This window comes from Conger conger, chromosome 7 (assembly GCF_963514075.1).
Source record: "Conger conger chromosome 7, fConCon1.1, whole genome shotgun sequence".
NCBI classification, from domain to species: Eukaryota; Metazoa; Chordata; class Actinopteri; order Anguilliformes; family Congridae; genus Conger; species Conger conger.
In genome coordinates this window covers 21024072-21051571 of record NC_083766.1, presented here as the reverse complement: position 1 = coordinate 21051571, position 27500 = coordinate 21024072, and the positions used below count along the sequence as shown (strand labels likewise).

Here is a 27500-nt window from a genome sequence, read left to right as displayed (position 1 = left end):
TATAGCGTAATATGTAACCTAACAGCAGGAATTATCATAATATTACCATTCGGTCCTTTTTAATTTGATCATTATTCATAGCTAGCTGCAGCTAGCTTGCCAATAGATAAGGCTACAAGCAGACTTCTTGAATCCCCAAAAGAAAAGGAGGTGCTTTATCAGTGAACAGAATTAATTTTCTGCATTTTATTACTTTTCTTTTTTTTGGGGGGGAGTGCAGTCTTTCTAGGAGGTATAATCTTTCTAGGAGATATTTCAGAAAGCAGGGTTACTGAGCTACCTGGATTAATGTAAAAAAAAAAAAAGTAAAACCTGGAACAGATTTTTACTTTAGTCCATGTTCCAGCTTTATGGGGGTTCCAGGTTTTACTGACTAAAGATATCCAACTAACTGAGCTAATTAATCCTACTTTGTAAAACAGGGACCTGACCACTTCCCCTTCCAGAATAATGACCATGAAAGTTTCAACATTAACTATGGTAGAGATTGAATTTATAAGCAGAGGTGAATATCTTGTCAGTATATGTGTGGGGCCCTGCCTCTCCCTGAAATCAGACAGCTGTGGCGAATCTGCCTGGTTTCAGCGTTTCACAGCTGGTGACACTGTTCCCTGAAGCTCACACAAACAGCCATTAGAACAAAAAAAAGAGAGAAAAATGGCTCCAGGCGAACTCTGAAATGAAGCAGGAAGCCAAGCTGAACTATGGCCAATGCAGTGTGTGTGTGCGCATGTGTGCGCGTGTGTGTGTGTGTGTGTATGTGTGTGTGTACCCAGCTTCACTCATCGATGAGTGTATTAGTGCAGCTCTGTGCCATCAGTAATACTTGGTGCTGTACGGGAGCAGTGCATTCTGGGTAAACAGTGTGTTCTAGCTCAGTGACACTGCTGAATATGGCTGTGCTCTCTTTCAGTGGATTGGCGTTTGGCTCAAGCACCGGTTGTCTTGAAGTCCTGAGGCCGGTGTCTGAGTCATGTGAAAGCCATATGACATGATGGACAGGGCTTGGGTTACCTGGGTTCTCCTGCTGAGATTGATCTCAGTCTCGCGCGCTGTCAATCACGTCGATTGCGCGGGCCAAGTGAAACTGTCATATTGTGCTTGTGTGCAGATACACACGCTCGGAGTTGGTTACCTAAACCAGTTTCTGAAGATACAAAGTTCGGCAAGTTACTGATCAAAACAATAGAATGATTTGACCAATCACTTCTCCCAGAATACTGGTGTGCTTCGGCGGATGGTTAACTTGTTCTCGATTAGATTTTGTGAGCTCTGTTCATGTGCGTGAGTAACTATGTAGGTGTATTTAGAAAGAGGTTTTCTCATGTAATTTGTCGGTGCATTGATGAGCATGAAAGATGAGACCCGTAGAGGCCTGTTATATCATGGTTAACTTTGCCAAAAAGTTGTCAAATCTCAAAAACTATTCACATCTCAGCAAAACTATTTGGATGGTTAGATAGTACTCTGGGTATGCGAAAACATACTTTCATTTTATTTTTGGGTGAACTGCCCATTTAAGCATGGCTTTTTATTACAGCAGCATATAAAAGCTATAACGGAATATTGCATCTTCGATCTGACAGCCTGACACAATAATTGTCTGCGGCTTTTAACACATAATGAGTTTAGAACTAAAAAGAGCAAGTTAAATGCAAGTCTACAATTGTTCTGCAAATGCAAGTCTACAATTGTTCCTCTCTTAAAGAGCAGACTCGGAGCTGGAAGGCCATGGTCATGAAGGTAGCTCAGTGGGGCACAGTGAAGCCAGTTTATTTGAAGGAATAAGACATTATCACTTTCTTGGCAGGCTCCTACAAAATTCCTATATAACACCTTCATAAGCACTACATAGCACATTCATAACCACTGCATAAGCATTCATAAGTGTTTCTGCCAATAAGCACAAGTAGGCCTATGGTGTGTTATGTAAACATTGTTGCAGCAATGACATTACCATGACATACCTTGACATATTTGTGCCAGGTCATGGAAATCCTATGTAAGCTTGTTACACTGGTGCCACAGCAGCCAATGTCAAGTAAGGACATTGCCCTTTGCTTTCAAATATTATATCTTCCAATCTGTCAAGTTTGACCAGCTGTCATTTCCTTAAAAACATAAAGGTTTGACTTAATGTGGGGTTAACCAGAATGGCAATGTCAGTTGTCATAAAGTGCTATATTGTTTTGATATTGCGAGTGTCATGACATATCAGTGTGAGTAATGAATAAGGCCAATGTCGATTTGACATTGAAAGTGACATAATGACCCTTCATGACAGTTGACACGAAGTGGAATAGACCTTTATAAATGGTTATGTATGTTTATGTCAAGTGTCATGTAGTGTTTATGTAGGTCTCATGTAACTACTATGCATATGGCCTTCAAATGAAATGTTACCCAGTGTGCAGATCATAATGACAGACGAGGGGAATGACGTGCATGTTGAACAGCAAGATGTTTTCGTGAAGGACTAAGTGAGGGGTCATGAAACATGAATGAGTGAGAGGGATTCTGACTGGACCCGGCAGCTTGGGTCAAACTGACCCTTTTGAAACTTATAATAAAAGAGGAATGACCTTTTGGAGATATATTGCGTAAGCAGTGACATAACCAGTGTGAAGTTGGTTCCGGTTTTGTGTTCCTGTTTTTCGTTCATCATCTATTTGCTTCATGTCTTTTTGCCAATATGGATTCCTTGAATGCTATAACATAAAGATGAAAAATAATTGAGAATGTCAGTTCAAAACAATAAATATCAATAACCTACGGCATGAAAACCTTGTTTCATTTTAATTTTTCACAGATAAACATGATTTATGTCCCTCATGCCTTCTGTTTATTGGATTTTTATGTAAATCACATCTTCAAAAAAAATGAACGAAACTGTTGGTAAATGTGATCTAGCAGTAGTAAATGGCAGCCATTAACCATAAATATTGTTTGGAATTGAGATAAAGGTAATACATATTGACTATGTTTGCATAAATTCTATTTCTGTATTGCTTTAAAATCAATCTGTGCCTGGTCTAACAGTTAGGGGGGTACCTGGGGTCGGGTTTTTGCTCTTCACAGTTATTCAGCTCACTCAGTAATCCTGCTTTGTGAAACATGGCCCTCTTCTGGTTTTCACTTGGTGAATTGAGCCAGCTAACTCAGTAACCCTGCTTGGTGAAATAGGACCCTGTTCTGGTTTTTAATCAGTGATTTTATCCAGGTAACTCAGTAACCCTGTTTTGTGATACAGGGCCCTGTTCTGGTTTTTAATCTGTGATTTTATCCAAGTAACTCAGTAATCCTGCTTTGTGAAATGGGGTTCTGTTCTGGGGTTTACTCAGCGCAGTTATCCAGCTGACTCAGTAATCCTGCTTTGTGCAATACCCCCAGGGGGGTGGTGAGGGTAGCCTGTGTTTCTCAGATGCTGCGTCGTACCCTCCTACTGCCATATTCACAGTGAGAGAAGCACCAGTGATCTGCACTAGCTCTCCTGTAGTACTGTGTGGTCTGTGGTTGCAAACTGGACACAGGCTCGTGTGCACCTAGGGTACTCCCTACATGGTACAACAGTGGTCTGAAAAGGTAAAATCTGACATTTTGAAATTGGGGAAAAATATACTCCCAATTTAAAATTGAATGCTGTGATGTTCCTATGTTTTAAACATAATCTTTTAAAGATAATATACCCAGCCATTTCCATGTTTTCCTTGTCTTAAGCGCACATAGGTGAATAGGTTGAAAACACCTCCCCGTCTGTATGCAATATGTTGCATTTTGTGTGCTGTGTCATAGTCTGACCCTAAATGAACCTGTGAGAATGTCGCGGTGTGATTGGGCAAAGTGAAACCGTTGCATTGCATTGTGGGGACATGTTGTCCACAGTGTGTCTCTGTGTGCGCGTGCGCGTGCGCGTGTGTGTGAGAGAGAGAGAGAGTGTAAATCGTATTTAGGCCACCTGCTGTCTCTCATTGCTGTATGTGGTTAACGGCTGCATTACGAGAGGTCTGGAGTGAATGAAGATGATAAATCACTATTTGGGTGCACAGTCCCGGCGTTAATGTGACAGCGGCACCCCGGCAGAGTCAGTGGCTGCGCCGTGACACGGCGGAATGCATACTGATGCGCTCGCCATCCCTGCCGTATCATGTCCTGGTCATTAGGGCACTGCAACCAGCAAAGACTGATAGCGAGTTGACCCTTTGCTTGCCCACACAGCGAGACCACATGCCATCTCATCATCGTGAGTCCCAGGCCTCCAAAGACTATGGTTAGATGCTGTGCTGTGTGATTTTGCGCATTTTAGACACACGGCGATAACTGCCCTGGGATGAAGTAACTCAGGCGTGCCACTGTCCATCTGTTCCCGTGAATTGAGTCATATGTCGGGATGAGGTGCTGGCCTGTAGGGCCCGCGCTGTTACCTGCACACTGTTATCTGTTTTGTTAGTCACTGGATGTTAGTGACAGTGTCTGCTTAATCCTTAAATGTAACAACAGAGTGAAAGCTGGCATATGTTTGGTCTCTGGTCTCATAAAAGATATTTACCTTCACTGTGCTAGAACCATCTCTTGCCTTTATGGGGGTGCATGATATTGTAACATAATACTTTTGACAGAATTAGCTGATTATTTATTTATATCAAATTAAAGTAGTAAAAAATAGTAAAGTAACGAACAACATTATAGGCAGAGAGTATGGATGGGGTCTCTATTCCGGTTCTGACTTCAGTCAGTGGGGTAACTGCGTGTCAGAGGGGAGATCTGGTGTGAGCCCCAGTTCTGCCCGAGGGACAGGAGGGGAGTGGGGATACTGGTCTCTCGCCCCACCCTGCGTCAAAGTATCCTGGGGGTTTTTCAAACCCCTGTCGCCATGGCAACCACCGGCTCACCGTCGTTGTCCCGGCCGAGTGGAAACTGTTTCACGGTGTCTCTGAACCGGAACCGTGCTCCTGGATGAGGGGTGGGGGGGAGGTTCTGTTCATTACAGCTGGATTAGCTCTGGAGAACAGGCTTCTTCTAGGGATATTAGCAATAAAAGGAAAAAAAATTCTGCAATAAATGTTACACTGCAAAATAAACGAAAAGATAAGAGAATCTTAACGCATATTCTTCTCTTATATTTAGACTTAAAATGTTATTTCTAGGAGTTTTTGTAATGAAATAAGACTCAATGATTGCCAATGAAATTAGACATATTTGTCCTTTCCCATTAAAATATTAGGAAAAATATTATGGAAAAAGCCAATTTCAAGCAAAAAGTGACTTTATTCAAGCTAAGATTTTGCACCTTTATTTAATTAATTTTTTTAATATACTTTTAAGTCTCATTTTACTTCATACAATTTTAAGTGTCATTACGTGATTAAAACACTTGATATGACACTTTTCTTTGTATCGCGTAGCCTGTTTGAAGTTGGGAGAATGGACTAATCCCAGGAAGAGCTTCAGGCGTATTTAGTGCCCCAGATTTTTCCATACGTGCTTCGTTCATTTTCATTAGGCTTTGTGTGCAACCTAATGGGTGAGGCGGTTTTACCCTAGAGCAAGCCGCCTAACCAGAAATACTCTGGTAAACACGTCCCAGTCCACACGCGAGCGTGCAGGCTTCTCCCTGTGGGTCGCCCTGGAGACAGGTGTCGGCTTGGCACCGGGTAGTGCATGTGTCACTGTCTGGATTAACCCTGTCTGATTTGCCACGCTTCCACGTTACGTTACATTACAGTTATTTAGCTTGCGCTTTTTCATCCAAAACAACTTACAGTTGATTAGACTACGCAGGGGACAATCCCCCCTGGATCAGGTGCACGGGTCTTATCGCGGCCACACTGGGGCTTGAACCAACAACCTTGCAGGTCCCGGTTAAGCACCTTAGCCACTAGGCTGTAGGCTGACCCACCGGGCTACATTCTAGAGCAGGGGTGGGCTATTCCGGTCCTGGAGGGCCGGTGTGTATGCAGGTTTTTGTTTACACCGAGTACCCTGGCTAAATGAACTAATTGGCTGCATGCACTGGTTCACTCAGAGATTAGATCACAGTAAAACGGGGGACACAAGAGCAGTCTTCGACTGTCATTCATGCACATCAAGAAATGTACTGCAGCTAAAATGTCAGATGGCATAAAAGGCAAATTATGTAATTAAGGCCAGAAGTTGGTCTGAAATCCAGAAATGGATGTGGCCCTCTTTGCCCACCTCTGTTCTAGAGGGATCTGGCTGCTAACAGGAGGTTCTAGTGCTGTGTATGTGGACACACATGAAGGTTCAACAGTACCAGAGGTAGAACGTCCAACAATAATTTGGAGCCAATCATATGTCAACTGCAGAAAACAGTGTGCGCTGTGCGTGCCAGGGTATTGTTGGTGCCCTGGTTTCTCTGGAGGGTACATAACGAAGCTGGAATGCTGAGTTAGCTGAATAAGTTCACTGAGTAAAGCCCAGAACCCTCTCAAATTTGGAACATGGTCTGAAATAAAAGGCACCGTTCTCAGTTTACACTGCACATTTATCCAGCTAACTCAATAATCCTGCTTTGTGAAATGGTGCTCTGTTGTGTATTTTACTGGGTGAATTTATCCAGCTAACTAAGTAATCCTGCTTTGTGAAATGGTGCTTTGTTCTGGGTTTTACTGGGTGAATTTATCCAGCTAACTCAGTAATCCTGCTTTCTGACACCCCTCCCCCTCTTCTTGGCCCACTGCTGGACAGAGCACCTGTGGCACCTGAAACCGGCCCCTAGATCAGCGCTAAGCCCTTCCCGCTAACAGGCCATGATCGGGAGAAGCCGGGGCACCTGGCAGCGTGTGCTGTGTATGTGATCCTAATTGATTGGCTGAGACGTTAACGCACTCTTCGTTGGTTGGCTCGATAATTCCCCCTCTTTGGAGGCGGCAGCTGCACTGCGGTGTGGAGAGACCGTTCTGGTGGCTGCCGTGTCTGGGAGCGGTGTGACCTTCCTCCTCCTCCGCTTCCCAGGGTCCCCACGGGGGGCCAGTACCACTGCACGCGTCAGGGGAGTACCTGGAGAGCGGGTTCTGTAAACTGCACCGCACTGAGGTCTGATCACTTGGGGTACCGTCAACAGTTTTCCCTTTGTATTGCAGCCAGGGCAGCTGGTAGTTCAAACCCTGGTGTAGCCACGATAAGATCAGTGCAGCTGTTGGGCCCTTGAGCAAGGCCCTTAACCCCACCCTGCTCCTTGTAATGCTCCTGTTTAAACTAGTCAAAATGTAAGTTGCGTTGATTAAAGCGTCAGCTAAACTGTAAAAAAATAATACAGTTATTCCTATTCCTGGCCTGTCACAATCTGGGATATTCCAAACCGCCCAGAGACGTGGTTCACCACCAAGATAACTTTCATTTCCCGCTGTGTTCTAGGTCGCATGACCTTTAGCTGTGCGTGACACGGTTTTCGGACGCCTGGAGGCTCTCTCTGGCCCCAGTTACAGGCCTGGTGGATCCAGGTCTGCAGGTGAACAGATGCATATCAGTCAGTCTGTTCCTCTTAACTGATTCAGTCCAGAACAGGAGGCCACAGAGACAATCTGATAGCAGGAAAACAGACCCGTTTTCCACTACATCTGGCTGTAACAGGGGGACGGGGCTTGCCCACAACTATCTGCCTCTTGGCTTTAAACGGATACTTCACTTTCAAGAGTTTTTTTTTGTACATTACATATTTCAGTTTAATGGTATGTTTTTGATGGCTCTGTACTCCAGCAGCATTTCAGATTTGAAATGAAACAACGAATATGAGATTAAAGAGCTAGTCTGTTACCTTTAATTTGAGGCTAGTTATATCCATATCAGGTTATCTGTGTAAGAATTCCATCATTCCATCATTTCATTGCTATACATAGTGCCCCCATTTCAGGGCACCAAAAGTAATTGGACAGTTGGCTTCTCAGCTGTTTCTGATTAGTCTGGTGTATTCAATGGGTTCGTTAGTGCAAGTGTAGCATGGTTAGCTCAGCTAGTTCGCTAGTAAGCACGGATGGTGCAGTGAAAAGCGAAGGCTGGTAGCAGGTTATCGCGACAACACTCCCCGATGATGTAACCCTCAAATTCAAAAGAACGTTGTTGCCCTTGGCTAGAGGCGAGTTCGTCTTTAGCTGACTGGTAATGCGTTCGTTCAACAAATAATTTGGACAAGTGAGAAGGCCGGGGTTCAAATCCCACGTCGGACTCAGGCAATTTCTCACCTGTTACACAGGTATAAGAACGCTTTCAGTATCTAGTCTTGATTTTAGGCTTTTGATTGCCTTTGGAGCCAAAAGAACCAAGATTGTACCGCTGTTCAGATACTAAAGGATTGCACTGTAAATGTAGTTCATGAAAGTGACATCAGAACCGCACAAGCAGGCGTCTTATTCAGTCCTGTTGTTCGAGTCCTGGTGAGACAGGAAGTCACTCCACTCCTCTCCATGAGAGCTGTGGTCTCAGGCTCTCTGCCTCATAGTAGGAAATAGGTCAGAGAAAAGATGATGAGAAGAAATGCAATTTTAATATATATATAATCGGGTTATGTACACATGTACAACGTCTGGCAGCATAATGTTGCTGCTCAAACTGCTTTGGAGGTAATGGAAGTGGATTCTCTTGCTTTAAACCGCAGACCCATTAATGCCCGATATGGTTTAATAGCCGATGTGAGGCTAGCAGGTCTGTAAATATCAGAAATATCCTTAATTTTACACAAAACCTCCCTGGGCTGATGGAAAACATGCACTTAAAGTGAACAAATATTTTCGGGGCTTGAACCACCAACCCAAGTCCAAGTCATGTACCGTACCCAGTCATGTATCTTAGCCACGAGCCTACAAGCTGCTCCAGAGTGTTAGGTATTCATTGCATGAAACCCCACATACTTATCCGGACATTTAAAGGTACAATGGGTAAGATTTCTGTGTTCAAGCTCATTGGTTGAAAATTGGTTCTAATTGCCACCACCAATGGCATTCCAACGTCAGCACGTTTACAGAGAAGGGGGAGGGAGAAACAGTGTTGTGTTTTGAAGGTGTTTGTTGCGGCTATTCCTCTCTGGACCGTTAGAAATCCGAAATTACCTGTTGTACCTTTAAATTATTTTGTACTCTTGCTATTTTTTTCTTGCTGTTTCTTTTTACTAAATGTGTAATTGGCCGTGCTGTCCCGGTGAAGCGCTGGGTGGATTTGGCAGGGCCCTCAGTAGCGTGTGCTGTCGGCTGCTGCGGTCGGCACATCGCAGGAGCCCGTTTCATTAGCGGTCGCTGCGGTCTGACCGCAGCCGTTCCGCCGGGCAGCGGGATCCACAGCACGTGCCAGCTGACCTCTAAAGTAATCAGCGTTTACTGAGCGGTTAAATGGACACTGATCTTCATTTCATGTCTCTGCTGTACTATTCTGGCTGTAAATTTTCTTTCAAATAAATGTTCTGTTTGTGCGGTATCTGTGGAAAAAAAGAGGATAAATTGATTGGTCAGCTTTTGTTTTGCAGCGCGTTCTTGTCGGACCCTTGAATACATCTGGGTGTGTTTCATTCATTGGATCATTGGAGTGATCGTCTGCTTACCCCATGCCCCACCCATGCCCACACCCTTTCTCTCTCTCTGCTTCTGTCTTTATTAATATTTATAATCCTGAAAAAAAACAATAGCCAATTTTTCATAATTAATGATCATAAAGGGTTGCAACTGTCCTTCTGAATCCATGATGTGTCGCATCTTGCTTATTGCTTATGAATTATTTTTGTATGTTGCCACAACAAGAGTCTACATTTCCCCTGCTGGCTCCCTGAGTGTCTCTCTGCCCTCCCCTGTGATGTTCGAGCCTTGTTTACTCGGTTACAGGCGTCTCCCACGGTTACGTGCGTCTCCCGCGGTTACGGGTGTCACCCTCTGTAACGGGCGCCTCCCATGGTTATGGGCGTCTCCCACGGTTACGTGCGTCTCCCGCGGTTACGGGCGTCACCCTCTGTAACGGGCGTCTCCCATGGTTACTGGCGTCTCCCTCTGTAACGGGCGTCTCCCATGGTTACTGGCATCTCCCTCTGTAACGGGCGTCTCCCATGGTTATGGGCGTCTCCCATGGTTATGTGCATCTCCCGCGGTTACGGGCGTCTCCCTCTGTAACGGGCGTCTCCCATGGTTACAGGCGTCACCCACGGTTACATGTGTCTCCCACGGTAACGGGCTTCTTCCCTGTCCCAGCTCGTGAGTGCTGCCTGGTCGTCAGGCGCCTGTCTCTGCTGGTCCCTGGATGGCTTCAAGCCACCGCCCTCTGAAGTGACAAATCAGACGCTCCGGCCTTCTGTGCTGGTTCTCTGCTTCTTTCATCACGGAAATCTGTCCTGTGTGATCTCCGTTCGTTTCTGTTTCTCTACAGAATTCCCCTTTTCATTTCAACAGCTATGAAGAACAGACACAGTCTGTCAAAGCGAGGTGGGCAGGAATCAAACAACGTGGCGTAAGGGGGGCTGGGACCAACACGACTCCGGACCAGAGTGACTCAAAGAAGGCCCGACTCGCCCCGTACAATTAGTCATTAAAACTCAAGGCGATGAGATGAACCCAATGATCTAAAAATTAATTATGGCTTCTGTTCTTCCCCTCAAGGCTGAATCTGTAGATGAAGCCAAGCTGGCTAATATTAGACTTCTCATATTAACTTTCTTCATCTTTTGTGGATTCTCTTGTTCCGTGACACCCGGAGGGGAAGAAAAACTTGCTGGAATGTTCTTTGATTTTGACAAAATGGACGAAAGAAAATAATCCAGACAGTGTCTCAATTTTCCAAAGATGTTCAGTTCTACATTTAACAATTATTATAGAATCCGCATGGTAGAATATCAGTGCCTGAGCGCAACTAGCATGTGGCCAAGACCAGACCTGCATCAAATTGAGCTTTTTTGGTATATTGGAAGGTATGGAACACTCTCAAAAAGTGCAGAACCCACCTTCTGGTCCTCTTGTTTGGCTCAGTTGCACCAGGCAAGATCAATCGAGCACAGAGAAGTATTTGAATCCAAAACAATTGTGCATTTCACACTGGTCTGGCTACACATGGTACAAGTTTTACACTGAGTTTTACCATGTTCTGCTTCAATGCGTTGCTCTAGCAACCATGCAGCATAGCATATTCTACAGGGTACTTCACTGCTTCAACTGTACTGTGAAGCAAGCAACAAGCCAATCACTTGTCATTTAGTTGGTGCAACAAGCCAATCACATGCCATTGCGTTGGTTCAACAAGCCAATCCTGTGCCATTGCACTCTCTGTAGCCTGCCATTGTTGTCTTCCTCAGATGGCACTGAATCAGGGGATCCGGTTGTTTTCAAGTTCCCTTAATGTTCTCTCAGCTACCCCAGGGGATTATGGGGCTTGTCGTTTCCCCTGGCTTTTTCCAGTACACTCCTCAGGGCTCCTGCAGTGGAAATAACCCCCAAGAGGTGTAGCCATCAGCAAATTAATCCCAGAGAGGGACAGTGAGGATTAGTGTTGAAGAGATGCCCTCTTCAGTTCTATTTTACACGGTGTAGCCTTCATGAGCTTGGCATGTCAGTAAGATCGATCATTATAAATGTTGCTGTCTCGTGGGATGGTTGGTGGGCATCAGAGAAGTGCGCTTTGGGGTTTTTTTCCCCAAAGGGAATGCTGAAGTTTTGCACTACTCCTAACAAGCAAAATGGCCAGTCATCGGCATGGTAGTTTAGGGTGAATCAGGGTACATTTTGAATGGTTATGTTAGGGCAAACCTAAGACTTAATCAAGTTGAGAAACACCATGTCCAATTGACTACTGGGCTGTTGTTCACTGGGTGGATAGATGGCAGCACTGAGGTTATACTCAACAGATCCCAATGTGCAATGGGTAAATCACTGGTTTAGTGCTTTAACCTACTGTCTGCCAGAGAGTATTTTTTTGTTTCGGTGCTATAGCCTAGTGGCTAAGTTATCTGAATGGGACCCAGAAGGTTGGTGGTTCGAGCCTCATTGTGGCTGTGATAAGATCCGTGCAGCTCTTGGGCCCTTGTGTATGTGGTGCACATAAGGGTCAAATCACTTTGGTTTTTTTGCTTTCCTCCATAATGTTAACCCTTTAACCAGGTGTGTGTGTGTGTGTGTGTGTGTGTAAATGTATGTAAATAAATGTTACATTATTTATTTATCCAGAATTGACACAAATTGCAGTTTGAAGATGTCATTATTTTGTACCATCAATTATTTGCTGACTAAGGAACAAGGTTAATTCAGATTAAGCACCTTGGCAATTCTAGGGATTCTGTTGGCTGACCTAATAGATATGAGCTATCTAAATGTACTTGATAAAAAATTGTGTATTTTTTCAGCTCCATGATCAATGTTAGTGTGATTGCTCATCTGACCCACTCGCTGGCATGGTGATCGCGCATTACATTAACACACTCCACCCGGTCAAATTCTGCAAAATTACTGTAAGATTTCTCGAAAAATAAATAAATACTGCAATTGCTCTGGCTCTCCGTTCACATCAAAACAGTGCCAGCAGGCAGGTTGTGAAGGACTGCTGGCATCCGTGGGTTACCCTGAGAGGCACGGAGCGGTGTGAATTAGGGTGAACTATAGGCCCAAACACTCGCACGGTGTATGAATATAATGCAGAGCTTGAGATGCACTCTTTCATTTTAGTTATTGTGACAGGGAAAAACGACTGACGGCAGGCCTCTGCCTTTTTGAACTTGCCCCACGGTGGACTGCATTAACCAGAGACTGGAGCATGTATCGTGTTCACCACAGAGAGGCAGTGTGTGAACAGAATTATGGGCTGCAGAACGGAGAACCGTGCCTGAGCCGGGCTGTCAGAGTTCACCTGGAGCTGTGGTTAACCGCTCCTGAAAACTCAAATTAAAACACCATTCAGACACGCCTCCCTGACCGTAGCTGACCAGTCACGTGGCTGTGGATGGCACAACATCAGTGTCAGGCAAAATGTGTCCAAGAGTGGAATACTCAGAACCAACAAATAATTATCACATTTTTCCTTTTACTGGCAAAGAATCATGGTTAGTTACTGGGTTTTAAACTAATTTTATTGATTGCTTTGTTAGGAAACAAGTGAACTATAATGAACAAAAGTAAGTATCAGAGTGATAGAGAATGAGAAAGTTATATTCATTTATTTATTGTTTTTATTGTTTTCAGAAAATAAAAAAAACATTTACATTTTGCTGCTAGTCACAGAGCTGCCCAAGCACAGTAGAATAGTCACGCTGCCGTTGATCTTGGCGCTGCTTTTAGCTGATATTGACGCTAATGTTGCAGTGACGTCACTGCTGCGACGATCTGAAGCTTTGCTCATGCAGCACTGAGATTTCCCCTGAAAGGCTGTGAATAATGAATGCACGCATGGACAGAGGCCTGTCATACTCTTCCTGGAAGACAAACCCCATCCCGCAACTACATTTAAGGGACATTAAATATACATTTAAGGGCTTCAAACAGTGAGACTAAATGACAGGAGAGAGAATAAAAAGGGGGAGGGTGGCACACTGGAGAGGAGGAGAGGGAGAGAGAGAAAGGGAGAATGTTAAGTGTTAAATACAACTTTTTTGGCATCTCGAATTTTACTTGCTGTACGCTACAATTTTTGCCATGAGATTATGAATTAAAATGATTTATCCAGATGTCTTTGGCTCACAACACTCTCCCTTGGTAAAACTGCCCACACATTTAGGGAGAGAGTGGGAGAGAGAAACGGGAGAGAGAGAAAGGAATAAAAGGGAGAGAGAAAGGCATAATTGCTGTTTAAGATGGAAAAGGAGTGCGATACAGAGATAGGGAATGGGTGTATGCTGCACAGCCTAGAGTGTGCAGTAATAGAGAGTGAGAGCGAGAAAGCGAGAGAGGGAGAAAGAGAGCAAGAAAGTGTGTATGAGAGAGAGAGGTTTTTGCTCCACTGTGCAGCCTGTGGGTGCTTCATCAACTATTCATCGCTAACTCTGTTTCCTTTCTTAGCTGCAGCAACAGCATTCAGAGACTAACGCTGCAGAAATGCATTGTGGGGCCATTGGAGGACATAGGAGGAGCTCATTTGAATTCATATACAGTGGGGTCCATAAGTATTTGGGCAGTGACACAGTTTTAAAGGGTTGTAATTAAAAACCAATGATAGTGTCAATAAAGTGCAGACTGTCTGCTATAATTTGTGAGTATGTACATTCATATCCAGTGCACTGTGTAGGAATTACAGCTTTTTAAAATTTCTGTCACTGTCCAAATACTTATGGACCTCATAAGTATCACTTGTACTCCCTATTTTTGGGCGTGCAGGATTGAGGAGACTTTCCTAACAAAATTCCAGACCCCCTCCATCTCAGCTGGTCCATTCATAATTTTTAAAATCTTTCAATCCCAGACTCATTAAACTGCCCGAAATTCCAATATACATGTTATCATGATTGCAGCATTGTCTTTTATATATTTTTTATTTGTGCCCCATTGAGATTATTGTCTCCTTTTTAAGGGGGCCTGTCTATTGTGATGTATGTGTGTATTGTACCAGGAGGAATACACCGGAATATAACCTTGATTGGGAACTCAATGTCCGGGAATGGTGAAAAATGCGAAGTAAATATGGTTCACATTCCAAGAAAAAATATTAAAGTAAAAAAAAAATTGTGGCTTTTTTTTGTTTGCTTCTTTATTTCACAACAGGAGGAAGTACTTTCCTCTGTTGCAAAATATTTTTAAAAGGCAAACAAAAATTGAAACCTGAACTTTTGTTCTTGGAGTGTGAACCATATTCATTATTAATTTGTGAATCATACATCAATTAAGCACCGGTCGAAAGAACGCGACGCCCCGTTTTTAATGATGCACGAACTGGGCCTGGGAGGCGGTGTGCACAGCCTGTGCTCTGGGATTGGCTAGCTCCGCAGTCCTCGTCAGTTTGGGAACATGTCAGGCCATGTCCTCTCCCCTGTGGTAGGCCACTAAGTGCAGACTCAGGTATGTTTGTGGAGGACTTTATGAATGCCTCTTCCCCTGGCTGCAGAAAAATAAAGCAGTTCTGCATTACAGTACAGTTATTTAGCTGATGCTTTTATCCAAAGCGACTTACAGTTGGTTTGACTTTGCGGGGGGACAATCCCCCCTGGAGCAATGTGGGGTTATAGGCCCAACAGCTGGGTAGATCTTATTGTGGCTACCACTGACCCACTGACCTTCCTGGTCACAGTCGCTAGGCCATACTGGGAACCGATGCCATGGGTGTGGAACTGGGAACACTGCTGGGGGAGGTGGCGTCTTCCCGGTTCAGCATTTTTTTATTTTTTGAATCTGGAGAATATTTAAGAATAAGAACTTGATGTTCTTCGAGTAGCCTAATAGTTTTGTTTGGAATACAACTCTGTTGTTTGTGCAGGGCAACAACCATTGATCACAGATGTTCCTAAATGTACCAAAACTAAAGTGGACTAAAGTGGTGAAGAGGAGACGCAGAAATGTAAACACACAGGGATAAAGACATTTTACATTCCGTTTCAGGTTATGCTGCTGGTGATTGACAGGGTGCAGGCAGAGGCTTGGTCTTTCCATGCAGGCATGGCCTTCCCTTGCGTTTGTAATTACGCTTCTCGTAACTGGTACAGTTAGCATTAGCATTTTGGCAGAGAATGGCGTGTCATCCAGCTGGGTTATGCGAGATGAAATTAAGTGATAGAGCTGAAGTAGTTAGCCGTGTTTCCACAGAACACATAGCCTGTGGATCCAAATTCCGAACGCTGACACAAATGTGAGTGCCAAAGCTGAAGTCTAGCTGGCAGGCATTTGCAGGTTGTTGTTTGATACGATACTGGTAAACCCGATAAAGTATTTAAAGTGTAACCTCGGGCTAAATTAATGTCCAGAGGTTCAAACCTTACCTATAAACCAGTTATAGCTGTCTGCCTTTCTTTTTGTTTTGTTCTACATGGTTCACACATTTGCCAATTAGCTGTATAGTCCACCCTCACTTCCCCTCCCACTGTGTTTCACATGAACTGATGAAAATTAATGTGAAGGAAATTTGAATAAATAACAAGGTTGAGTTACCACTGAATTAAAGTATTCTCTAAACCTCCTGAATTAAGGAGGTTTAGAGAATAAATACAAGTATAATGACATTCCAAAGGCAACATTTTGAACTCCGAGTTAAATCACCTAAACTGGATTCTGCGCTTGCTTTGAAAACAAAGCACAGCAAAACATAATGAATGATCCCCATTCATAAAAGCAGTGAATGTGAAGTACATTTAATGAGCAGAGGAAATGTAGGTTCACTGCAGACAAATACTGAAAATTAGACACCCCCCAGTCTTAATCAAGCTACATAAACTAGTTGAAGAGTTAACAGGTCTGATAACAGGTCATCTTTATTTGTTCTGTTTTTCACCTCCGCCCAGATCTCACGCCCTGTGTAGCTTCCTCAGCTTAATCAAGCAGTGCGAAGGGCTGGTACACCTTTCCCTCCCAATGTTAACACTGTATTAGTGTGCTGTTAAAAACAGAGTGTGATACGGTGCTGTCTGTGTCAGACATAGGTAGGTTTTTGTGAAGTGCTAAATTATAAACAGTATTGTTTTCAGTGCTCTTCGGGAAACATTACATTTCATTTCAAATTCGGAGGAGTCTCCATGTTTATGATGACTCAAACAGACTTGTTTACTGTACAGTCAAACTGTGCTTGTTGTTAGGAGTACTTTAGCCTCACGGATGCTGGGTGGCTGGGGGGATGTTGGATCTGAGCGTGGGCTTATAAAGTTTCTAGGTGAGGCACTTCACCCTCTGGAGGTCTTTCAGTCAGGAGCTTTGTACATACAACAGGCATCCTCAAATCGGGCCCTTGAATCCAAATCCTGTCCTGGTTTTATTTTCTCCCAGGTAATTAAATGAAGAATTAGTAGCTTCACATCCAACTCCAAGGTAAAGGGAGGATGGAAAACCAGCAGTTCTTGGCTGTCAGGATGTGAGCTCAGTAGAGCCAAGCAGAATTTCGCTCTGTTGAGAGAAGGCAGGGATCCTGTTTCTGGAACATTCCCAAACTGCCATGCTGACAACTAATTCCTGGGATTATGTCGATGTAGCACAGATTTTATTTGTTTGTTACATTTGCTGAGTTAAGCTGACATACTGTACACTGCAGTGTGTAAGTATTTGGACAGTGAATCAGTTTTTGTGAGCAAAAGTAATTGGACAAATTAACATAATCTAACATAAAGTTGTCTTATCTCGTACTTGGTTGCGAATCCTTTGCATTCTATGACTGCAGCCAATAGACATGATTAGACACCACATGTAATGCATGTATAAACCCAGTAATATCAGTTTTGTAGTGTTATTTCGAACTTACATAGTGCCCACTCTCACTTGGAGAAAATGACAGATCTCCAAGGAAACGCTGGATAAACGAATGCAGATTTGGATGGTTGTATTGCTACCCCACACGAGGACATTTGCATCCTTGTGCCGTGCTCCAGAGAATCTGGTGAAGGCGTAGGGTGCGCTGGGCGTACCAGATAAATGGTATGTGTGGTATCTCAGGGCAATGATTGGCAAAATTATAGAGCCCATAACCCACTTAATGACCGCTCCGTTAACTTAACATGTTAAAATATGAAAAAAACAAATGTACAGTATGCGTAACCAGCAGTGTATTCGACAGGTGTAACGTTTGATTGAACTGTGAACTTGAAAGTGTATTCATGCAGTAGGTCAGGTGTTTTCTTGCGATCTCGAACCGCTATTCGGGCGTCGTGGCAACCGTCGGAGTGCGATTTTGGTGGTGGGATTCATTTCCTTTTTCCTGCATTCTCTGATTTGCAGAGAAGCTCTGGACAGGATTGCTGTTTCTCAGCAGCCGGCGTTATCTTACAAAGCAAACAGACCCCCCTTTCTCTCTCTCGCGTTCTCCTTCACCTCTCCCCCTCCGCTTCTCACTCCCGTTGTTGTCGAAAGATAGAGAGCAGAGGATTTGAGTTTTTTATTTTTTTTGAGCCGTGTGGCATGCCGCTCTGGGATGTGCGCCCTTGTCTCTCAGACAGTGTCTGGCTGCATGCTCCCCACCCCACTGACCCCCTGTCCCCATCCCCCCCATCCCCCTGTGCCTCTCTTCTGCTTCAGCTCCATGAGAGCTCGCTGCATGACCCAAAGACGGCAGTAGATCGGTGAGCAGTCTTACTCGGGCCTGAACACAGTAGAATATGTTCAGTAGGACTGTAGTGACTGACCCCAGATCAGTTGAATATGGTCAATAGGACTGTAGTAACTGACCCCAGATCATTTTAGGAGGGACAGTAGGACTGTAGTAACTGGCCCCAGATCACTTTAGGCTATTAGAACATTTTATGTATGTCATTGTATTAAATATAAAACTTTTAGGTTTGCCTGCTGAAAATTTACAAGTAAATATCCAGAAGCTAGGTGGACTTAATCTCACACTAGGGTGTCACCCGTAGTAGGTTCATAGTGGCATTAGTTATGAGCCAGACAAGCAGTCTCAGAAAAATAGTGACTGTGGAGGTACATTTCTGTTCTTCAAGGATCAAATTTCCTGAAAGTACAGATGTTCTCTTTGGGTACAAATGAGTACATTTTCCAAGGCAAGGTACAATTGAATTATATATTGCTGGCTGGGGGTACAAATTTAAATCTATAAGGTACTGCCCCAGCGACAAGCATTTGTACCTTTTCCGGCACTTTTCATAACTTTATTTGCGAGAGTGAGTGGTGCTAGTGATGGTAATGTCTGAGCTGAATGTGATCACAGGGACTGACCCCAGATCAGTTAAATAGGACCCACGGGGGGGCAGCAGCGAGTCGGTCACAGCGGAGGCCCCTGGCCCTTAGCCGCGGCCCCTGGATGGCGTGACAGCGGACCGGAGGGGCCCCTCGGCGCGGCGTTGCTGTTGTTGGAGCGGCGAAGAGCGCCATTGTCATCCTCCGCGGCCGCCTGTCGCGCTGAGACGCTCCAGCCTCCGCCGGCTTCCGCTGCGTCTCGCCCGTATCGCTCCCCGCTCCTGTCCCCGTTATCGCCGCGCGCAGCCGCCAAACGCCCGCTATCAGGACCTCCGACGGAAAACCCCGGCCCGTCGCTGGGCTTCGTCAGGGCCCCCCTCGTCCGGCCGCGCTCCGGCCCACCCCCCGCTGTTATTGAGGAAATGCCTGCGCCGAGGAAATATATATAAAAAAACGATAAGTCGGGGAGAAGCTCGATAAGGAACTCCGCTCGGAGAAAATAAAAAGCAGGCCTCGTAAATTATTGCGAGGGTTTTTGTGTTATTTATTTATTTGTTTACGTTCGTGCTTTCCGGTTCCCTTGGCCGCGCTCGGCTTGGCCGTGCCGCGCTGCGCTCTGCGGTTCTGCCTGATCCGCGGGCCTTTGTTTTCGGCGGTCTGACGTGGCCCGCTGTGTTCTCAGTACATTCTCCAGATAAGCGATGAGCTCATGAGCCCTGAGAAGAATTTATTTTGATCTGAAGAATGTGGAAGTAAAACAAAAGGGACGTTCTGGACGCGGCGCTTTGGCTGGAGCTGGAGGAGTCAGAGATCCGGTGGTAGCGTGTGTGCTGTGTTTCAGCGTCCCGCTCTTTCAGGTGAGCTCTCTCTGTGAGACTCTCACACGGGAGGAAAAGGTCTGTGCTTTCTTCAGAGAGCTCTCCTCTCCTCTCCTCTCCCTGAGAAGGGGTTAATGACTGACCCTCGGAAATGACTGCCTGAAGTTTGTGTCCCATAGATGTCCCCAGCCACTGTTGGCAATCACGGTTATTATTTGGGTTTAAGCTTATAAATCCGGTATTGTCAGTTTTGTGGTGGTATTTTAAACTGGCCACTATTACAAGAAAAAAGTTATCTCTGTGAGAATTCTTACATTTTTGCTGATCTGTCCTTTCTCTGAAGTTCAGTGAAAGAGAAAACAAATGCACACCAAAAAACTTGCACCATGTGCTGGGTCAGGAACAAATAAAGAAAAGAATCGCGCTTGTTATGATGTTAAAACATTGTTCTGATTAAGAAACGTTAACATCCGCATGCTACAACAAATAACATTGCTTGTTTTTTGGAGCATTGAGCATGTGTGTTTTCTTTTAGCCCTGTGACACACACTTAGTGATTCCTGTGACTCATTCCAAACGGCCTTTCTAATTGGCCGAGGGATCTTTGACTCAGTCCGAGCCTCACGCTGAAAATCTCTGTGATCCGCTCTGAAAGATCACTGTGAGGTCACCTCGTTGGACAGAATGAGAGCATGCGGATTCATTTCTTTCACATTCACACTTCTTTACACAGGTGTTCCTGCTGCTCTGCCTGTCACCCTGTTTCTCTGTCTATCACCCAGGGATGGCTCTCTTATTGAGCTACAGAAAGAGGGGTGGGGGAGGGTTGTTGGAACAGAGGAAGAATGGCTGCCTTGTTGTTAAATTCCAGCTAAAATCCTCTGCTTGTCTAGCTGGGTATGAGCTGGTCAACCAGCATGGTCAAGTTGGTCCTAAGCTGGTCTAGCTGAGTGTTAGCTGGTCAACCAGCTGGTCGCTTGTCTGAGCTGGTAGCTGGTGGAATTGTGGCATCTGGATTTTACAACAGCGTATTACCGTAAGTGTTAATCATTCTGACTCACTGATCTTAAAAAAGATATTAAAAAGTCATCAAAGTTAAAAAAAAACCTCAAGGTGTGAATTGAGGCAAATTAATAATAGAAGCAAAATTACTTCTTAATTATAATCAGTAGGAATTAAGCAAGTTTAAAAATGGATTAAAAATTGTAATGAAAAATGATAAAATCATTAATCATTACAATCTAAAAAGATTATTTGTGGGGTGAAGTGAGGTGCCTCCAGCAATCAGTGATGAGACCTCAGCTTTTCTTAATGTCTTTATGTTTATGAAATTACCCTCATAAAGATGTTAGCACTGCAAAATATTTTATTGTCTACGTACACTCAGTGATCATTTCATTAGGTAGACCTGTACACCAGCTTGTTAATGCAAATATTTAATCAGCTAATCATGTGGCAGCAACTAAATTCATAAGAGCATGCCAAGGTGGTCAAGTGGTTCAGCTGTTTTTCAGACCAAATGTCAGAATCGGGAAGAAATGTGATTGAAGTCACTTTGACCGTGAAATGATTGTTGGTCCCAGACAGGGTGGTTTGAGTATCTCAGAAATGGCGTATGGAGTATGGCCAGACTGGTTGAAGCTGGCAGGAAGGTGACAGTAATGCAAATAACCACACATTACAATAGTGATATGCAGAAGAGCATCTCTCCAAACCTCTAAGTGGATAGGCAACAGCAACAGAAGGCTTAATAAGTCTAAAAAAATAAGTCCAATAAATACCAACAAAGTGCTCACCGAGTGTATATGGCTTCAAGAGTACAGTTTGGAAGTTACCAAATGGATTAAAGAACATTGGTCCACAACCAGGCACACATCTAGTAAATTCAATTTAGCCAAATGTCATTCAGATGTCTACCACACTTTTCCAGTGTGGTTAACTTGCTGCATCCTGTGCATTCTGGGAGTGCAGGTATCCCTGCTATATGTAATGGCGTATCGTATTGTGCCAGTGTGTTTCTGGCTCTATCTCTGGTATACTGTGGCAGAGTTTACCTGCAGTGTATCCCAGGGGGCCGAGTTGCGGCTCCCTCATGGATGTTTGTGTTCTGATGTGACACAGCAGAGCCGCAATGGCTGCAGCTCTCTAAAGCGTTGTTTCCATGGCGATGGCTGTATGCTGCAGAAATGACACAGAGTGGAGACCAAAACAGGGGCGCTTCCCTCCTGAACACACACACACACACACACACATACACACACAGGCACACATATGCACACACACATGCATCTACACACACACACACACAAACACACACACACAGGCACACACGGGTGCACACACACACACACACACACACACAGACACACATATGCACACACACATGCATCTACACACACACACACACAGACAATCACACACAGTCACACACACACTCACATACACACATGCAACTATACACACACATGCACCTTCACACACACACTCTCTCGCACACACACATGCATCCACACGCACACACACAGAGACACACACATAGACAAACAATCTCACACACACATACTCTCTCTCACACACATGTACTCTCTCTCTCACACACACACACACACACATACACAGGCATACAAGAGCACACACGGACACACACACGCACATGCCCATATAAATACAAATGCATAGCACATAGTATACGTGAATAGTACACATGTACATTATGCGACTGCACTTTCACACACACACACACACACACACACACACACACAAACAGTCATACACACATATTTTCACAATCATGCGCACACACACAATCAGGATGTACACCCTGGTTTCTGTCTCCTCATTGATAATATTGTCTCTCATCATTAGAGGCAGAATAGCGTGTGTCCTTGAGGGCATTGCTGCATATTGATTAGGATCAGAGACGTGTCCCTCGAATGCCAGTCACACCGAAACGCGCGCCTTCCCCTGGCATCCGTGTACGTCGTGTGTTTCATACGCGAGTCGTCCGTCATCTTCCATTCCAGTCGCGAGCGCCAGGGAGATACGGCTGACCTTGAGAGCGGACACAGCCGGAGCCCTCGTGACGTCATCGGCGTCCTATTGGTCGACACCCGCTTTACCCCAGCAGGGCGAGGCGTGTGATTGGCCGGGGTTTGTTGTGCTACAGCAGGGGGGAGATGTCTGGGCTCATTCACAGAAACGGCGTCTCGATCGCGGGGAAGCTTTCACAGCTTTCTGTCTCAGAGCCGTACAGGCTCGTGGTTTACGGGCTAAAAGCATCGCACGCTTCTCCAATAATGCGTAACGCACACACACACACACACACACACACGTAGCTCTCTACCATAGCTATGCAGATGTGTCCAAATGTCCTTTTGCTATTTATTTCTCTCACTGTTCTCTCGCTGTTTGCATGTTATACATTACACTATCAATTTATTCTGGTTAAGCACAACCTGACACATCCCCTTTGAAACCTGCAACCTGGTGAAAAGGCCAGTACCTTTATAATTTTATTTCATACATTTCCTGCATTTTTGGTACACGCACGCACGCACACACATACACACTCTCTCTCTCTCTCTCTCTCTCTCTCTCTCTGTCACACACACACACACATACACACACCCACACACTCCCATGCACACACACACTTGCAGACATACAAACACATGTACACACACATTTGTTGTAATGTGTGTTATGTGGTGCCAGGAAGGGCGCTCAGTTTCTGTCCACTAGGTGGCAGCACCGGTTCCACTTACAGGAATGGCACCAGCTGTGATTCATTGTACTCACTGTGGTTACTGCCAATTACCTAATCATTGTGCTTTATCAAGGTCTTGCTCCCCCGCCTACAGACTTTTTTCTTTCTTGAGAAACAGTTGGGAGTTGGATCTCTGGGGTTAATGGTGTATAGACTGCTTTCTTTGTTGTGTTTGTGCTGTTGTTTTGGGACCCATTATTTGACTGTTTTTGTTTGAGGCAAAATGGAGGGCAATTGGCTGTTTGACGGCCAATTCGTGTGTGTGTCTGTTCACCATGTGATGCTGTGCTCAGCCCTGGCCAGGCATCGAAGTGAGTTTCATGCCATTATTATATCTTCTCTCGCTGACTTTTGTTTGGATAAGTGCTATATAAATAGATTCATTATTACGGCCTTGACGCCTTCAAAAGCATAAAAAGGAAGCAAGAAACAAAGAGGAAAAAAAAGACTTTGAAGACCTAAAGGATTTGTCAGGACAGTTGTGATGTGACAGGCCAGCAGCCAGCAGAACCTTCATCAGTCTTCACCTCCCTCATTCAAAGGGGTTGTTTAGTTATTTTCTCACTCTAGCATGGAGGCTTCCGAGCAGGATGGATATAGATGGGAGGGGAGCCATTTTGAAAGTGTCACTCTGGAGGGCTTTTGGTTTTGAAGCTGTCTCCGGTGAGTTCAGACTCAGGGTAGGACAGCGGCAGGCTTTACTCAGAAAACGGTTCCTCGAGCTTGTTTGCAGCCGTGACTCACGTACAGAGAAAACGCTTCGCAAAGTATGGAAATTATAACCGTGAGTCATTCAAGGCATAACAGCAAAAGTTATCTGATCGGAGTAGCTGTCATGATGATGTTGAACCGCTGAATGTGCATGTGTGTGTTGGAGACTTGGAGACTCTCATAAGAACGTGATTCATATCTCTTGGTGTTTCGTAACCCGTTATAATATTTCATGTGTGAAACGGGTTGGAAGTTCTGATAAAGAATCAGGTTGTTAATTGTTGGTGTAAATAAATATCTTGGATTAGCGTAGTATTTGTGTTTCAGTACAAATACCTTCTTTCCTAAGTGCGCCACCAGCACATGTAATTAGTTATTTAGCAAACACTTATGCGACATACGGTTGATTAGACTAAGCAGTGGACGAATCCCCCCTGGAGCAATGTGGGGTTAAGGGCCTTGCTCAAGGGTCCAACAGCTGTGCAGATCTTATTGTGACTACACTAAGGCTTGAACCACCAACCTTCCAGGTCCCTGTCATGTACCTTAGCCTCTAGGCCACAGGCTGCCCATAACAATAATCGTCACCCCCCCACCCCCAACAGCCCATCCACCCCGTTAGCCCCCACCCTGGGCTCCCCAGAGGGGGCAACATTAGACATTTGTGTTCCTGAGAAAGACCCCTAACCCCCACTTGCTCCAGACGAGCTGGTGCGTGCGTGCGTGCGTGCGGCATTAATTGTGAAGCGCCTTGGATAAACGTGCTTTATAAATGCAGTCCGTTTTACATTTACCATCTTACCCAGAGTGGGAGAGTGCACGCACTAAAGCAGATGTGTACATCCGCCCTTCTCCGAAGAGAGTATGGGGCACAGACCTTAACAGACGCAAAGGGGTGTTTAAAAAGGTTAACTCCGTAAGATAAACTTGTTACGGTGGAGACGAGGCAGGACCGGGGAGCTGGGGGGGACGGGTAGAGGGGGCGGTGGTAAACTACTTCAGAGGCAGCCCTGACCGTACTGCTGGGATAGGGCCCTGGAGGATGGGGGGAGGGGGGAGAGGGGGGAGAGGGGGACTCAGGTGTTTAGGAAGGGGCCTGTGGAGGGCTAGGCCTGGGCTCCCTGTAGCTCCAGACCTGGTCGTTATTCTTCTTCATCAGACAGTCCTCCACTTGTTCTCCACTCCAGAATATGAACCTGAAAGCCTGTCGCGATGCTATAGGGCTGAGACATAGCAGATGTCCATTTTGAAAAAAGTACATCTTGTGATATCATGCTGAAGATATTTGAAGTGTGAGTTGTACAGGTCATTTTCTTCCAAGGAGCACACGTGTAATTAAGTTGAAAAATTGAGCAGCAAACTAATGCGTCCCAATTACTAGATAGACTCCTAAATTATTCTTTTTTACCAGCTGGCACACATGAATTTTCAGGAGCCAATGCTCCTAAAATGGGGGCAATCTTGAGCCCTGAAGGGGCAGAGTGAGTGATGGGTTTTTACGCACGACATCTTTCCTCCACACCCTGTTGCGGCTCACATTAGATTGACTCCAGTACTGACCTACTGGGCCAAGAATAGATTTCTCCCCTTACACCCAGGCGGTGCTGGAGCCCCACAGCCCAGCCTGGCCACACTGTCCCCCTAACGCAGACCTCCTCCACTGGGCCTCTGTGGATCCCGTGGGTGCGCAAGATCATAACTCTAATCAAGTGTGTGAAATGCGTTTGTAGTGTGTGAACGCAGTGTGTGAGATGTGTTGTACAGGGACCGTGTGTGATCATCTGTAAAGATGAAGTGTGTGAGTACGCAGTGTGTAAGATGATTATGCAGTATGTAAGATGAGTGTACAGTGTCTGAGATGAGTGTGCAGTGTGTGAGATGAGTGTGCAGTGTCTGGGATAAGTGTGCAGTGTGTGAGATCAGTTGAGCCGATACAGATTCAAGTCTGATTAAACATTTATTTTATCGCCAGTGCAATTGATCCATTAATACAACTTTATTCACCCATTCTCATACCAACACACACTCATACATACATATGGTCACAGTGAAAGAGCTATAGCTATGCAGATGTGTCCAAATGTCCTTTTGCTATTTATTTCTCTCACTGTTCTCTCGCTGTTTGCATGTTATACATTACACTATCAATTTATTCTGGTTAAGCACAACCTGACACATCCCCTTTGAAACCTGCAACCTGGTGAAAAGGCCAGTACCTTTATAATTTTATTTCATACATTTCCTGCATTTTTGGTACACGCACGCACGCACACACATACACACTCTCTCTCTCTCTCTCTCTCTCTCTCTCTCTGTCACACACACACACACATACACACACCCACACACTCCCATGCACACACACACTTGCAGACATACAAACACATGTACACACACATTTGTTGTAATGTGTGTTATGTGGTGCCAGGAAGGGCGCTCAGTTTCTGTCCACTAGGTGGCAGCACCGGTTCCACTTACAGGAATGGCACCAGCTGTGATTCATTGTACTCACTGTGGTTACTGTGTGTGAGATCAGTTGAGCCGATACAGATTCAAGTCTGATTAAACATTTATTTTATCGCCAGTGCAATTGATCCATTAATACAACTTTATTCACCCATTCTCATACCAACACACACTCATACATACATATGGTCACAGTGAAAGAGCAGGAGTGGAGTGGTGTGTTTGTGTTCACATGAGAGCGTTGTGTTCTGTATAGGGCACTAAATGTATATGTGAAATTATACACAAAAATACTGTAAAAGTATGATGAAATGCAGGATTTAAAGGTTGTATCTGCTTCACTTTGGTGTCTTTGCTGCTCAGTATGTGAAAACCGTGCAGAACGCACACAGACCTGTGTATGGACCCGTGTACTCCCTGGTCTGGAGATGGCGTGTTGCTGTCACTGAGGCGCTGACCCGTCCTTGGCGGTCAGTCGTGTAAATCGGGCGTGCCGGGTGCTCACATGTTTACGGCGTGTTGCATTTTCCAAACGCGCATCGTAGCGGAAAATCACCCCGTCATCGTCCACGGCAACGAAACCCCCCCGGGGGACGCTCTGACCTGAGAGAGGGGTCATAGCACTCCCCCCGAAACCAGGAGTGTGCAAACCTAAAATCATTTCTGCTAAGAGTGAGGGCAGTTTTATTCATTGGCTCATTAATTGTAATGTTTATGTTTATGACGTTATGGGTAATGTGTGTTTGAGATGTATCTTTGTTGATTTGTTTATTTATTTTATCTGTTTTGTTGTAACAGGTCTCTCATGGAATAATAATGTGTTGAATTTCAGTAATTCATACGAGGGCAAAATGAATATTTAAAAAAAAAGAAAAAAAAAAGAATACATAACATGCAGAAATGCAGCCAATACTAAATCCATATGTACACTATGTTATAGTTTTGGATATTGGATAAATGCACTTATAATCCACTGCTTTTTCTCACTGGTTTTAAAGGCATACTCTGGTTAAA

The 27500-nt window shown here is 44.8% G+C and overlaps 1 protein-coding gene across 2 annotated transcripts in view; it reads left to right on the top strand.

Moving 5' to 3' along the window:
* nrg2a (neuregulin 2a) overlaps window positions 1–27500 on the top strand; it is a 108345-nt gene that overhangs the window by 6718 nt on the left and 74127 nt on the right. The gene's annotated exons all lie outside the window — the stretch shown is intronic.